Source organism: Narcine bancroftii, chromosome 2 (assembly GCF_036971445.1).
Source record: "Narcine bancroftii isolate sNarBan1 chromosome 2, sNarBan1.hap1, whole genome shotgun sequence".
NCBI lineage: Eukaryota > Metazoa > Chordata > Chondrichthyes > Torpediniformes > Narcinidae > Narcine > Narcine bancroftii.
This window is the reverse complement of record NC_091470.1, coordinates 150,803,278-150,818,749: the sequence shown is the minus strand read 5'-3', so window position 1 is coordinate 150,818,749 and position 15,472 is coordinate 150,803,278.

Here is a 15,472-nt window from a genome sequence, read left to right as displayed (position 1 = left end):
CAGATTTACAGTCAGAGAGAGAAGCAAAAGAGTTTCATCATGCTCTGAGTTTTTTTTTTAAAGGCAATGAAGATTATTTTATCCAGTTTGGCCATGCAGTGTTAGTTTCAAGCCCTCGCGACCTTCATTAACAAGGGTAGATCACACAGTGGGACACCGACACTCTCGTCACTTCCCTCTGGGTTACAAGGGCTAAGCTCATGACCTCGTTTCCTTTTCACACATGGATCTTCCACCCAGATAGATGAAGCCTAGACTTTACGCAACGCCCCCGCAAGTCTCACAAGGTGTGCCTTTTTTCACATCACTTTTTACACTCAGTTTTTCTCACATAACAGAACCACAATAATATTTTCTTACTGTGGTGCTGGAAATAGATGTGCCAACTCTTTCACTGATAGGATGATCTCTCCAATAGCAGCAAAACCACATGCTATTAATGGCTCTCTGTTTTGGGAGCAAAGTTGCGACTCATAATGTAATTCTGGTGTGATGCAGGTTGTCATAGTCATACGGGCCCCAGTTTAGCCCATTATGCTGGCCTTGGAATATCTAAAGTGTGAACAAACGAGTGAGCTTCAGGAGCCCACATCTCCCTGTGCCTGTAGTGCTCTGAATTTAGACCAGGTTTCTTTTGTCGCTCACAGCCACCCTGTGCGAAACTGTTGAGCAAAGGCCGGTGAGTGGGGCGAGTATGGAGAGCGATGATGGGCTGAAGGACCCTGGAGGGGAGAGCCCTGTGAACCCGAGGAAGTGTCAACGAAGACATCCCACCTTGAGAAGTGGAGGGGTGGGTGGGGGGGGGGGATAAATCAGGCAGTGTGGGGAGTACCTGATCCCAATTCCAAGATCCTATGTTCGGGTGAGCTTGAAATTCAAGTTTATTTATCATCCTATTACAACAGTACAACCCGTTGAAACAGCATTCTCCGCTCCAAGTGCAAATACACATACAGATATAACACACATGCAGACCAACTATACATACGCAAAACCTTATATACCTGTACGTACAATATACTAAAAATAAATATTCTTAATAAATAGTAGAGTCATGGGGAGTTGTTTTAGCAGTTCAGCTTGTCCTATGGATTCTGTGTCTCTGTTCCTGACACTGAGTTGAAGACATTTGGTCGCAGAGCTCTCATGCCGGCAGACGAATGATGGGGTGAGGTTGTGTCAGGTGGACAATCACACAAAATTTCATCGATGTTGTCCTCAGTATAAAACTGGGCAGGATTCTATGGGAACCATTCTTGAGGAGGCTCAGTCTGAATATCTGTAGCCTCACAGGGACAGTAATCCAGTCCAACGTGCATCTGACTCTGCCCTTCTTGACCTTAGGACTTACCGTCACTCTGCCATGTGGGCTGTTGTCTTGGTAGAATGTGGAAGACTGGCATAATCCTGTGTGTGGCAAGCTCCCCACAATGCCAGTTACTGCTATGGAAGACCAGAGACCAAGATACTCCAGAGACTATTCAGCTGTTCTTATATTTTTAAATTTTTAAAAATTTAAACACACATCGCGGTAACAGGCCATTTTGGCCCACGTGTCTGTGCTGCCCAATTTACACCCTACACCCCCGATACGTTTCAAGTGGTAGGAGGAAACTGGAGGCCCCGGAGAAAACCACGCAGACATGGGAGAGAACATACCAACTCCTTACAGACAGCGTGGGATCAGAACCCTGGTCCCGATCGCTGGCGCTGTAAAGGCATTATGCTAACCGCGACGCCAACCATGCACTGGTGAACGATTAGGGGTGTAGTAGTTCACACAACTCTGTTACAGCACCAGCGACTGGGGTTCAAATCACACCCTGTCTTTAGGGAGCTTGGATTTTTGCCCTGGGTCTGTGTGAGTTTCCTCCAGGGTTGTAGGTGAATTGGGTGTAATTGGATGGCACGGACTCGTGGGCCGAAAGGGCCTGTTGCCGTGCTGTATGTTTAAATTGCTGTATGTTTAAATTTAAAACATGAGGAAGAAGTTCCAGGTACTGTTCCTGGAACTAAACACTGACTAGTAGCTAAATTTCCCCCCCCACCACAACCGGTGAATGAATCTTGCTATCAACACCCTGGAAACTAATTCTGCCAGAAACTTTGGGAAGTACTTGGATGAGCAGGACTGCAGGTGTAGAGCTAGGAGGTGGGATTAGCCTGGGTTGCTATTTTCCTGATCAGCATGGACATGTTGGGCAGAGTAGCTTCCTTCTGTACAGCATGTCTCCAGAATGAGTGTCCTATGGGGAACCTAATGGGGAAGCAGGCAAAAGGAAGTTCGTGTGCTGAGCCTTGCAGCTCACTGCTCTACTGTCCTGCAACTTCCCAAACAGACAGCCAGAAGCTTGCTCCGTGCCAAGTGTCTACTACTTCTCACTGTGCTGGCCCTGTGACTCAATCTTCAAAAAAAGAGAGCTGCTCTTTTCCGTTTCTGCTCAGGAAATCCTCTTACGAGAAAAGGGAACACGATGTCCCATTCTATAACTAACTGGGCAGAAAGCTCAACCTCCAGAGTTACGGCCGAAAATGCTCGAGGGATCAGGAGGCATATTGTTGAGTCATCTCTCATCAGGAGAGTGAGAGTTGAAACGAAACAGGAGTAGTTTGGCGATCTTTTTTTTTAAAACTACTGTGGCCAAATGGCCTCCTTCTGTGCTGTACGTTTTCCAGCTTTAAGACCCAGGGATGAGAGGGTGGGAACAGGTGTATTTCTGAAAGAAAAGGTTGGATATTGCAAGGAAGAGATTAAATATAACTCTAGGTTCAACGACAGTTTTACTTCCAACTTCCATCAGCCTCTTGAATCTCTCCTTACTCCCCTAAACATAAGCGACTCCACTACCACAAAAAAGACCCACCTGCACAATTGCATTCATTGAACTCAGGCAGCCGATGGTTTGGACTGTGTAGTTCAGGGAGCTACAGGAGCGCTGGAGGCGAATCCACGGACGCTCGGTGACGCTGAGGCAATTTCTACCAATGGCAAATCTGTCTGCCTTATGGCAGATGAAAGCAAATCCGGTGTCACGTTGCACTGTTTTCATGACCTAAAAATAAAGGAATCCTGAAGCTTGAATCGAATTAGTATCAGCCTGTCTTTTATATTTATCATCTCTTTCTGTACTGGAGTAATTTAATGTACCCAATGTAGCTGATCTTTCAAACAAAGTACCTGTATGGTGGCGGCAAGTAAGTTCGGTAGGTGTCTACATTGGACGGACATGTATGACCATTGATTGCAGGGATGAAGGTGCAAAGGGCAGGTGAGGAAGGGAGGGAAAGCAGCGCTGATAACTGAGACTGATGCTCTTCATCTTATGTCTGAGAAGCTGTAATGTGTCTGGTGAAAGGATGAGAAGCCGACCCTTGAATTATAGATGTGGTTGAGATCAAGAGCAGACGTCGCCTCATGTAAAATGTGCTGCTGTGAGACCCTGTGTTGCCCTAGAATAGGGGGAACACAGAGTGTTCACACGTTGTCCACAAGCGCAAGCGCTGTGGACTGACATGGTTATGGTCTGGAGCTGGGGGCGGCCACTGCAGAGGCTCCAGGGGAACATTCACAATTTTAGGCCCTCCCGTCATTTCAGCACAAGCTGTTGGAATCTGTGTCCAAATCCCAGGAACCATTTGCTCAGGTATTGTACGTAGCGGTGATGAAAATATTGACATAAATGTTCTTTATTACATATATTCAAATGTTTTATCAGTAAAGTACATTTAGAAAGGAGGTAAAATTCCCCTTGTCAACTTTTTTTAATGGGCAGCACGGTTAGAGTAGCGGTGAGTTACAGCACCAGTGAATCGGGACTGGATTCGAAGCCTGTGCCATCTGTAAGGAGTTTGTATGTACTCCCTATGTGTGTGTGTGGGTTTTCCCCGGGGGCTCCAGATTCCCCCCACCCTTCAAAACATACCAGGGGTTGTAGGTCAATTAGGTGTAACTGGGCAGCATGGGCTCATGGGCCAGAAAGACCTGCTAGCATGCTGTATGTCTAAAACGTATTAGTTCCTGCTGAACTAGGTTTGATCTATTCCTGAAGCATCATCTTTCCATGGAGGCTGCCTGAATTGCAGTGTTTCCAGCATTTTCTGCTTTCACTCCATTTTGCTTCACCTCCTTCTCCAAACCAGCATAAGCCCTCTCCTGACTTCACCAACCCTGTTGGTTCCTGTGTTCTCCACCATTGCAGCATTTCAACATGACACCACAATCCCAAACACTTGCAGAATTCTCAGGGGCTCAATTCCTTTGCCCACACTCTTTAGTCCGGTCCTAGATCGCCAGCCACAAATCCATCTCTTCTCATGCACGTTCCTATACCAGGCGATGAAGTTCCTAGCCTTTTCCCTTCCCCCTTCCTACCTCCCAGGATGCTGGTCATTTTTTCCAGGGGAAACTGTGTCCATTTTCTATTGTCCATCCCCTCTGCTTGTGATGCCTTTTCCTGTATGTCCTTGTGGAAAGTTTACAACCCTGAGTTGCTTGCACTCTAATTTTCTGTCCTCCTCCCAATCTGAATCCTTATCCTCCAATGCTGCTTCAGTGAAGTTCAACTGAGCTAGATGATCTAGATTTCCAACTGTGCCAACTGAGACCTCTGGGCTCCCTTCTGATTCTATATAAGGAAGGCACAACAACAACAACTGCACTTCCTGAGAAGACCGATGTGGGCAAGGCTTCTGGTCACTATTATGTCAACCTTTTATAGAAGCTCTATCGAGAGTGTGCTCACAGGCTGCATCTCAGGGTAGTACGGTTGCTGCAGGGAAATTGACGTGATCTTCTGGAACTTTTGTCTGAAGAGGACGCGCAATGTCATTGAGGACTCCTTCCACCCAGCACACAGCATCTTTCAGCTGCACCCGTCTGGGAGGAGATGCAGGAGGATCAGAGCCAGAGCCACCAGGCTGAGGAATAGCTTCTTCCAACGGGAAGTGAGAATGCTGAACGACCAAAAGAACTGCTCACACTGACCATCCGAGACTCTCATATTCATGAAACAATACTTATTATTTATTTATTTCTCTGCCCCAGTTGTGATGAGTAGATGTTGAATTGAAATGTCAATATTCTTCCTCTTTCTGTCTAAACAGTTTGGCCCACAGAACGTTTCCTGCATTTTCTATTCTCTGATGTCAGATTTCAGGTACTTAGAATTCCAAACCCAACTATTTTGTGTTGGGCTGACATTCAGGGATACCCACTCATCCCAGATTTCAGTTTCCCGTTTCCCCTCCATCTTGGACAATGTGTTCAACCCCAAGATGGCTCATCTACCCGCAGCCAATCGGAAAGCACTTGGGCTTCAAGTGGATGATTTCAGATGCACATGTAGGCATGTTTTTAATGCCTGATTCCAATATTTCTGTAATCGGGCAAAAAAAAAATATACAGGGTTAGTGTAGCAGCTAGTACATCACTATTACAACACCAGCAACCTGCATTTGAATCCTGCGCTGACCGTAAGGAGTTTGTACGTTCTCCCAGTGTCTGCGTGGGTTTTCCCCGGGTGCTCCAGTTTCCTCCCACCCTCCAAAAACATATGGGAGTTGTAGGTTAATTGGTCTATTTGTGCTCGAGGTCTGGAATGGCCTGTTACTGCACTGAATCTCTGAAAAAAAATTAAAACACACCATTTGTTTAATGCCTGCATAACTATTTCCTTCCTGTGTTTGGTTACTACTGATAACCTCAATGGCTACCTTTAACTTCCCAGGACTCCATGGTTCTGCTGTAACCCTGCCCAGTGCATGTCATTCAGAACCTCCCAGAGCAAGGGGCAGTTCAAGAGACAAGCGTGACAGCAGCCTGGGCACAGTGGCTCTGAGCCAGTGATGTTCCACTGCCACAGCAATTGCACACAACAGCTGATTTTCCAAGAAGGCTGCACCTCCCTTCCAGCAGCGAGATCTCTGCAGTTCCTCAGAGTCTTTTGTCAATCCTGTCAAAGCAGTCTTTAAATATCTGAGAAGCCACTTCACACAAACAGAACAGCACTGCCCTATTCAATTTTTGCCTTCTCTTTTACTGCAGCACATTGTGTCAGCGGGCTGACCAGGAGATGGGGCTGGGATTGAGTTTGACTCACCCTGAGAGAGAGTGGGAGTGGCCAACTCCCCCTCACTTGACTTACTGTGGTCCCCACAGTAGGTCGTAGCCACAAGCTCAACACTGTTACTCTCCCCTTAATGCAATGAGTGACGAGAATCCCCAGTACACCGGCTCACATTTGGGCTAAGTTGATTTCAGATTTATTGTCAGACATCACATCACATACAACCCTGAGATTCTTTTCCTGCGGGTGAGGCAGAATCACCACTTATTGGTAGCGCAAAAAAAACTACATAACGTACACATAAACAAATAAAGAAATATAAACAAACAAAATCAATGAAGTGAGAAAGTAAGAGTCCCTGAATGAGTTTGTCGTTGAGGAGTCTGATGGTGGAGGGGTAGCAGCTGTTCCTGAACCTGATGGTGTGAATCTTGAAGCATCTATTCCTCTTTCCTGTTGAGAACAGAGCATGTGCTGGGTGATGTGGATCCTTGATGATTGCTGCTGCTCTCCGACAGCAGCGCTCCCTGTAGATTTTCTCAGTGGAGGGGAGGATTTTGCCTGTGATGTGGGCTGTGTTCACTTACCTTTTGTATAGCTTTACGCTCAGGAGTTTTGGACTGTGAAAATACAATGGGATTTTAACATGAAACATAGAACACTACAGCACAGTACAGGCCGATCAACCCATGATGTTGTGCTGATCTAGATAAACCTGCTCAACAATCTAAACCTTCCCTACCTCACACCGATAATCCTCTATTCTTGCATCCATGAGCCTGTCTAAGAGTCTTTTAAATGTCCCTCTTGTAACAGGCTTCACCATCACCCTTGGCAATTCATTCCTGGCACCCACTACTCTCTCTCTCTCTCTCCCTAAACTTACTTCCCCTCACCTTAAACTCATGTCCTCTGGGATTTGCAGGGATTTAAATCTGATGATTTGAGTTCATCTCCTAACCCAGAAGCTCTCAATCTTTTTTCCCCCCACTCATATACCAATTTAAGTATGTATGCCATAGGTGCTCTGTGGTTAGTAAGGGATTAATTAAAGTGGTATGTGAGTTGAAAAAAATGGTTGAGAGCCACTGCTCTAACCCCTCCATAGTCAGTGAAGATCCTTTCTGAGTGCAGACTTGGTTGCAATTTGGGAGAGGGGCATTGATGCACAGAAAGATCCCACAGATCAACTAGAAAACAGTTAAATGGCTAGAAAGGGAATGAATGGGTGAATGGTGCTAAATCTGAAAAATTAGGGATGGGTGTAAATTCAGGCCAAGCCTCTGATAACACACCAACACTTTACATGCCCACTCAAGCAAAGTCACATGTGTGTGCGCACAAACACTCTCCTGCATACACAGTCACACACGTGTCTGCTGGGGAACACAGTTTGCTGAACACGCTTGTAAGTAAACATAGGTGGGCGTGCTATCCAATGGATTCAATAATGATAAGGGACTCCCTCTGGGGAAGGGAGTGGAGGGGGAAAGGTTGAAGGGAGGAGAAACAGACAAGGGATAGGGAGAAGTGAAACACTATAGGCTACAGACAGTGTGATTGAAACACGGTGAAATGTTAGAGAAACTCAGCCGGTCTTTCAGCATCCAGAGGAGGGAAAGATGTATTGCTGATATTTTGGGCCGGAGCCCTTCTTCAAGGAATAAGCAGAATGTGCAAAAAACAGGAAATCTCAGAATAGGGACAGTGCTGGCTGGGGGAGGGGTCCAGACCAACAAAAGGGATATGATAAAGGGAGAGGTGAGAATTGATTACGTCTGCGTGAAAGGAGACCGAGCTGGGGGAGGGTGTTGGGGAAGAAGTGGAGGGGTTAACTAAACCAGAGAAGTCAATATTAATGCCATCCGGTTGGAGGGTTCCCAGTCAGAAGAGGAGTTGTTCCTCCAATTTGCAGGTGCTCTCTGTATGGCAGTGCATGAGACCATTGACAGACATGTCAGCAAGGGAATGGGACAGGGAATTGAAATGGGTGGCCACTGGGAGATCCGCGCTATTGTGGCGGACAGAGCCGAGGTGCTTGACGAAGCGATCTCCCAGTCTGCGCCCACTCTCCAATGTTCTTTTTAAAGTATTTTTGTTGAGTTTAACATAATAACCCATATACAAGTTATTAATAAAGCAAAGCAGTATGATAACATCTACATAGCAGATAATTAAAGCAAATACACAATACAACAAATTATAAATGTCATCCCTAATTGTTAAATGTGATTGTTTGTTAAAATGATTTAGATACAGATCAGTTAAATAATATTATAACAATCTGCATTATATACCTTAATATAGTATCTAAAAAGGAGATATAATCTAAGATAATCAAAATTAAACCCCATAAATCCATTTATCTAAAAGAAAAACCCCTAAAACTAATATTAATCTAACCCCTCCCTCTAATCAAGATTAAAAGAAAAATACAAAGATGGGTCAAGACGGATGGATCAGGACTAGAGCTCCCAAATCATCTAAAACTGCCAATGGGGCCCCAAACCATTTCAAACTGAAACTTTTTATCTTTAATATTATACCTAATTTTTTTCTAAGCTTAAATATGACATTACATCCTGTAACCACTTTGCACGAGTCAGTGATGGTTCATCTTTCCATTTTGTTAAAACTGCTCGTCTGGCTATTAAAGTGCTAAAAGCAAAAACTTTCTCCTGAGGTGTCGATAAAAGTTTATCCAATTCTCGTGAAAAACCAAACAGGGCAGTTAAAGGGAATAGATCTAATTTCATCTCAAAAATCGATGTCAAAGAATGGAAAATATTCTGCCAATATCTTCCTAATTTAGGACATTCCCAAAACATATGAATCAGTGAGGTTTCAATAATTTTACACTTTTTACAAAATGGATCAACAGAATCATTTGAGTTTAGGCCTGAGTAATCTGTGCACCACTTTAAATTGTAATAAAGAGTGCCTTGCACAAAATGAAGATTCATTGGTGAAACTGAGAGTGGAATACCGATCCTCATCTGAAAACGTTATATTCAGATCATTTTTAATCTTACCTATTGAAGCTAATATCCAATAAATCAATACAGATATGTGATTTCAATCAGCTGTGAACAAACAGGCCTCAATTGTACCTGTGCCCAAGAAAAGTGTGGTAACCTGCCTAAAAGACTATCAACGGTGGCACTCTCATCCACAGTGATGAAGCTGGTGTTGAAGCATATCGGTTCCTGTCTGAGTGGCGAAATGGATCGGATCCAATTTGCCTACCCCAGTAACAGGTTGTCATCAGATGCCTCTGGTACGGTGTTCCCCTGATCACTGGATCGTACACCTCTGGTTTTCTCTTCCTGAAGTCAACAATCAGCTCCTTGGTTTTGGGGACATTAAGTGCGAGGTTGTTGTTGGTTCACCATTCAGCCAAGTTTTCAAGCTCCCTCCTATATGTTGACTCGTTGCCTTTATTTTATATAACCCACTATCGTGGAATTGCCAGCAAATTTGTAGATGGTGTTGTTGTCGTACCGAGTGTAAAGCAAGTAGAGCAGGGGACAAAGGTATCTGTCTGCCTGAGACACTATAAGGCATCTCTGATCTGACAGAAGGGCACTGCTGCAGTCTGGAGCCAGATGGTAGCCCATAGTTTGCCTCCTCAAGCAGGAATGGACACCCTCTGATACAGAGACCAGACAAGCCAAACTGACAAAGAATACATTTTCCATGGAATACAAAATAAATTAACTACATCGGGATAAACATCTCCAGAGTCGAGACACATGCAATGCCCAAAGCAAGTCCCAGAAAAACTGGGGACATTAGTCGAGTTCAGATAAACACAAGGACTCCAAGGAGGTTGCCACATGTAAAACAGGCTCCTCTTTTCTTCTTTGGAAACAACTGGGAGCTGCTTTAATAAAGCAGGAACTCCGGAATTAATCAGCAGTGGGTCGTAGTGGCTGCTGGCACTGGGTGAGAGGTTAACTGTGTATCATCCCCTCCCAGATGGGGGACAGAGACAAAGAGACCAGTACCAGGACAAACAAAAGGGGGGGATAAAAAACCTTCCTCGCAAAGTTTGCATTTATTACTAGGCAAACAGTCTCAGGCTGATTGGTTGCTCTGGGTCAACTCTCACGGGACATATTCCAGGAGTTATCTCATGTGAGCTCCCACCTCCAACAATCCCACCCACTCCGAGGCTTCTTCTGTTTGTCTCAGTATAATTGATAAACACTGTTGAGGAAGGGGGCTGACGGTGATTTCAGTGCAAGGGATATCAACGGATAAATCTAAGGAAAATTTTAAGAAGGAATTCTTTTCCAGTTAGAGGCAACACTACTACAGTGCCATAAACCCAGGCTCGAATCTGGCGCTGTCTGTAAGGAGTTTGTACGATCTCCCCATTCCTGTGTGGCTTTCCTCCAGGGGTTCCAGTTTCCTTCCATGTCAAAAACGTACGAAGTTTGTAGGATAATTGGTAGATTTGGGTGACACAGGCTTTTGGGCCAGAAGGGTCTGTAACCAGGCTGTATGACTAAAACTTAAAAAAAATTGAATGCCAGGAATGTGGAATTACATCCTCGGGGAATGTCATGGAGCCAGAGAGCTTTACAGCCCAGAAACAAGCCCTTCAGGTGAACCTGTCCCCCACACTGACCAGGTTTTCACCATCAGTTCGTCCCGTAGAGCGCTGGAGGCATTGAAAGAAGGTAGGAGGGAGAAGGCAACCTAAGGGTGAGGGAAGGGGAGTGCAGCTTTAATGTTGAGCCGGGAGGGGAGAGCAAATGATCTCTTGGCTCAGAACGTTATGAAAATCCATTGCAAAAGCCAATGGAGAAAAGCTGCATGCTTTGTATTCTTTCTCCCAGGTTGTACAACATGTCCCAGCCACACCAGAGTATGAAGGACATGCCCTACTCCGACAATGGATGGTGGAGCTGCTGCTTCATTGTCTCCACATTTCAATCCTAACCTCTGGTGCTGACTTTGTGGAGTTTGCATGCTCCTGCCTGAGACTGGGTGCATTGCTTCCAGGTTCTCAGTTCCCTCCCACGTCCTAAAGACGTGTGGGTTGGCAGGTTATTATGCCCCTGTCCCTAGTTTTAGCTGGTGGGAGGACTGGGGGTGGGGAGAATGTGATTGGAAAAGAGGAGGGAAACTGGATTACTCTTTTGTAAATTTAGACATGCAGCACAGTAACAGGCCCTTTCAGCCCAAGAGCCTGTGCTGTCCAATTAACCTAACTGACCTAGACCCTGGTACGTTTTGGATGGTGTCATGGAGAAATTCGGAGGCATCCAGACTGAGTCCCAATTAGAGCAAATGCTGCGCTGGCAGTGGGCTTGACCTGGTCAAGTGGTACAAATCTGAAGCAGCTCAGATTGGGATTCCAACCTGGGAGAGATTTGTCATCCACGTTGCTGTTAACCAAGATTTGCTCCTGCGTTCACCACTGTGCAATAACTCGAATTGGGCAGCATCCCAAAATTTAACCTGAGTGCGGACAATCAAATGACAGGACAACGTGATGGGCTGAAGAGTAAAGAGAGAGAGAGAGGTTCAGAGAAAGGACTGGTGTTTGGAGAAGGAAGGTGCAGCACTAATGGGGGAGTGGTTAATTTTGCTCCTCACCAAGAGTCCAGTCGGAGGAGTGCAGATATCTTAGGCTTGTAAGATTCAAGGAGGAACATTGGAGGGGGCTGAGCAGAGGAACCACTGAGGAGTGGAGGTGCCAGCGGTGCTGTGCAGATGGAGATAGACGATCGTGCTGATGGTCCCAAGTACTGAACAGGGTCAAGTATAACAAACAGCCAAGTTCAGCAACAGACTGATTCCAACAGCTGCAACCACACTTCAAAGAGCAGCTAATTGGTTGTTAAGTTCTGTCTGCCCTGAGGTGAGATCAGGCACTACAGAAATGCAGGTCTTCTACTTGTGAATTTAGCAGACAGGAGGTGGATCTGCTTCTTTGTTCTAAGGGTTCAGTGCTTCCCTGGCACATGCAGGAGAATAGGGACTTCAAATACCTTGCCAGGTAATTATGCCACCAACTTAAAGTATCATTAATGATTTGAGTATCATAAGCCAAACCTAATTTTGTGGTGAGTAAGTTATTCAGTTAATGGAAATTGACTGCAGTGTTAAAACGAAGCTATATTAGAGGTGTTGATATCTTGCACCTCGGGCAATCGCTAGTCGTCAGCACTCTTCTCACTTTAACGTTGTAAGTGAACCCACAGAGCAATCATCTTTCTGATCTTCACGCAGTAATCGCTTATAATTTGCACATTAATAGAAAGGCATCCCTCTGATTAATATAAAACATATCAATCATTGCTGCAAAGGGACTGAGTCTAATACGTGAATATTCAATCTCAGCCGGCGCACAGGGGAACCTCTGTCTGCAGAACAGCTTGCAGGTCACTGAGCATTGAACCAAAGCTCCCCATCATTTGCTATAACCATCAAACAGAGCACAGTGCCTGAGACAGGCAGCTTGGTGACCTAGGGGAAGGGTCAAAATCTTTAGCCCTGTTTAGACTACAGCTGTGAACGTGTGTGTGTGTGTGTGTGTGTGTGTGTGTGTGTGTGTGTGTGTGTGTGTGTATGTTGGTAATGAGAATGATACTGAAGTTGTTTGCTGCAGCCTCAATTCTGAATATCTTCTCCCCGAAGATAACAATGTTTGGGGGTGTTTCGATCATTGGAACCCATCTACACGCCATGTACCTTGTCCAACCAGCCCTCCTTGCTTTCCGGACCAGTGGTGGATTAACCATTAGGCTGAGTAGGCTGAAGCCTATGGGCCCGAAACAACCACTGGTAGCCCAATGTAACCACTTGTCAATATGGGCTCATGCTAGTGAGGGTTAGGGTTAAGGTTAGCCCTGGGTCCACCCGTCAATCAAGTCTTGTGGAAGTACCATGTTCACCTGTCAATCAGCAGTGAGATCTTGGACCCGTCTATCAATTCGGCCTCTGCTGGTCCCGATGCTACCCGTCAATTGACGCTCGCGTTTGTACGTGTGCGAGTCTGAGGTCTTCCTCCTGCAGCATCTTTCACGGGAGTAAAAGAAGGCCCTTCCTTCTCCCGTATTATTTTGTATTGGGACTGGTTTTTTTTTTAGAACTGATTTTGTAACTAAAAGTCTTTTCAAATTATTCAGGGCTAGCAGATGGCTCTGTAAGGTGAAGTTTTGTTTGATTTTAATGCAGTTTTTGCTCTCCTCCTCTAATCAAACACCAGCACATACATGGTGGTTAAATGTAGATATTCTATTCAATGAAGGGTGGGGGCCATAAGCAGGGTCGCGGAGCCTTACTAAAGCTCAGCCTAGGGCCCGGGTAGTAGTTAATCCGCCAATGTTCAGGAACGTGTTGGTCAACTATTAGTCTATATGGAGCAGAGGGATGGAAGTTTGGTTAAAGTCCAGGTACGAGTAACAAAATCTGTGTAAGAAAATGATGGTGAAGCTTAAGTGGAGTGAAACACAAAAGTGTGCAGACATTCTGATTGTAGTAAAAGCAGAGAGATGCTGGAGGATCTCAGCCGGACTCGCAGTGTCCATCGGAGGTGAAGATATATTACTGACACTGGGGCTGAGGCCTTCTTCAAGGTATAAGCAGTAGTAAGAATAAAGACTGTAGACAGACTGGGGGGTGGGGGCAGGGGTGAGTCTAGACCAACAAAAGGTGGTAATTGAATATGACAAGAGGAGGTAGAATTGATTTTGGTTCTGTGAAAGGAGACAGATGGAAAAGAGAAGAGAGAGCGAGAGGGGCAGAGCCGGTCTTGGCCACGGGTGAAAAAGGGGGAGGGGGTATAACAGTAACCAGAGAAGTCTATGTTAATACCATTGGGTTGGTGCCCTGTTTGTTTAAGTGTAGCAGGACTAGGAATCATCTGGCTCAACCCCCAGCTGGCTGCCAATTTCAAGGGACACTGAGAGACAAAATAACAGGATTAAAGTAGAAATGTTAAGTACAATGTTTTAAAAGCTAACATTCATCAGGAGATTCACCTCATGTTGACACTAAGTTCAGCCTAAACTTTCAGCTATTCTCAGTAGACAGGGAGAAAAAAAATCTGCCTTTGATTTGTTTGACAGTACAATGACATCCTGTGGATTCTCTGAATCAGAGTGAAGTTTGAATATTCTCAGTGTGAATGACAACTCTGCAGTAAGACATCCAGTAAACCTCGAAAACAGACATCAGATGTTAAAAATAAGAAAAACTGGCATTGTTTGAGGAACTATCACAACCTCAGGGCATTGTAATCCCTTTAAAACCAGTGGAATACTTTTAAAGTGTTGCCATTGTCACAATGCGAGAACCACAGCAGCCAATGTAAGCAAAACCAGTTCCCAGGAAGGAGCAGGGTGGAAACCAGAGAACTTGCCTCTCTAGAGATGTGGGCTTGGGGTGAAGCATTGGCTTGGACCAGGAGGTACTCGCTTTACAAAATTACCACTGGCCACATCTTCAGAGCCTTGAGCTGATCTCTTGTCCAAGAGACAGCGCAGTCTTCTCTTGGCACTGGCTCCTAGCGCGCCGGTCTGCATGTTGCGTGCCACAGGACTCCCTGTAAAAGGTGAAATTTCTTCATCCAGCAATTAAATGCATGTTGAGAGAGAGCTTGTCAGATTGTGAGAAACATTGAGAGGGTTCGGACAGGCTGGTGGAATGTGGGAAATTAAATGTAATGCTGGAATAAAATAAGAAAATGATGGAAATGCCCAGGAGGCATCGTCTAGGAGCGATAAACCAGTTCCCAAACATGTATTGGCCCTTCAAAAAATACTGGAGAACTTGTGTAACCATGTCGTCAAATACTCCAGTGGTGCTAATGGGAGGGAATAGTGGGATTGAGACCGTGCTGATGAACTTCTCCATGAGTAGCTTGATAACAGAAGCCAAATGTTCATCATCACTCAGATTCAGAGTATTCATCTGAATGTGCTTTCATTCATTCATACTCATACCTATTCTACACTATCAGTAGCCGAGAGGCCTGATGCATGGTCTTGATTCTAAAGTCACCCATTACCCGTTTCCACAAATGCTACTGACCCACAAAGTTCCTGCAACAGCTCACTTTTGCTATCTTTAGCCAGACTTTGTTTGGAAATTTATTTAGTTTGACCAACAGATGTAGGGGAACAAAGGGATATGGGGGGAAAAGGAGGTAGGTGGAGAAGAGCCGATCATCAGATCAGCCATGATCTCATTGAAAGGCGGCACAGGCTGGACAGGCCAGATGGCCAACTCCTGTTCCTATTTCTTATGTTCTCAGTGGCCTCTGAGGTTGTACACAAAATAGCAACCCAAAGACAGCTGCATATTAAACCTATTTTACATGGAACGAGATGGTTTCCTTGCCAGTCATTGCAATTTTCTGACATAAATGGCACTACAGATAGGGTAGATGG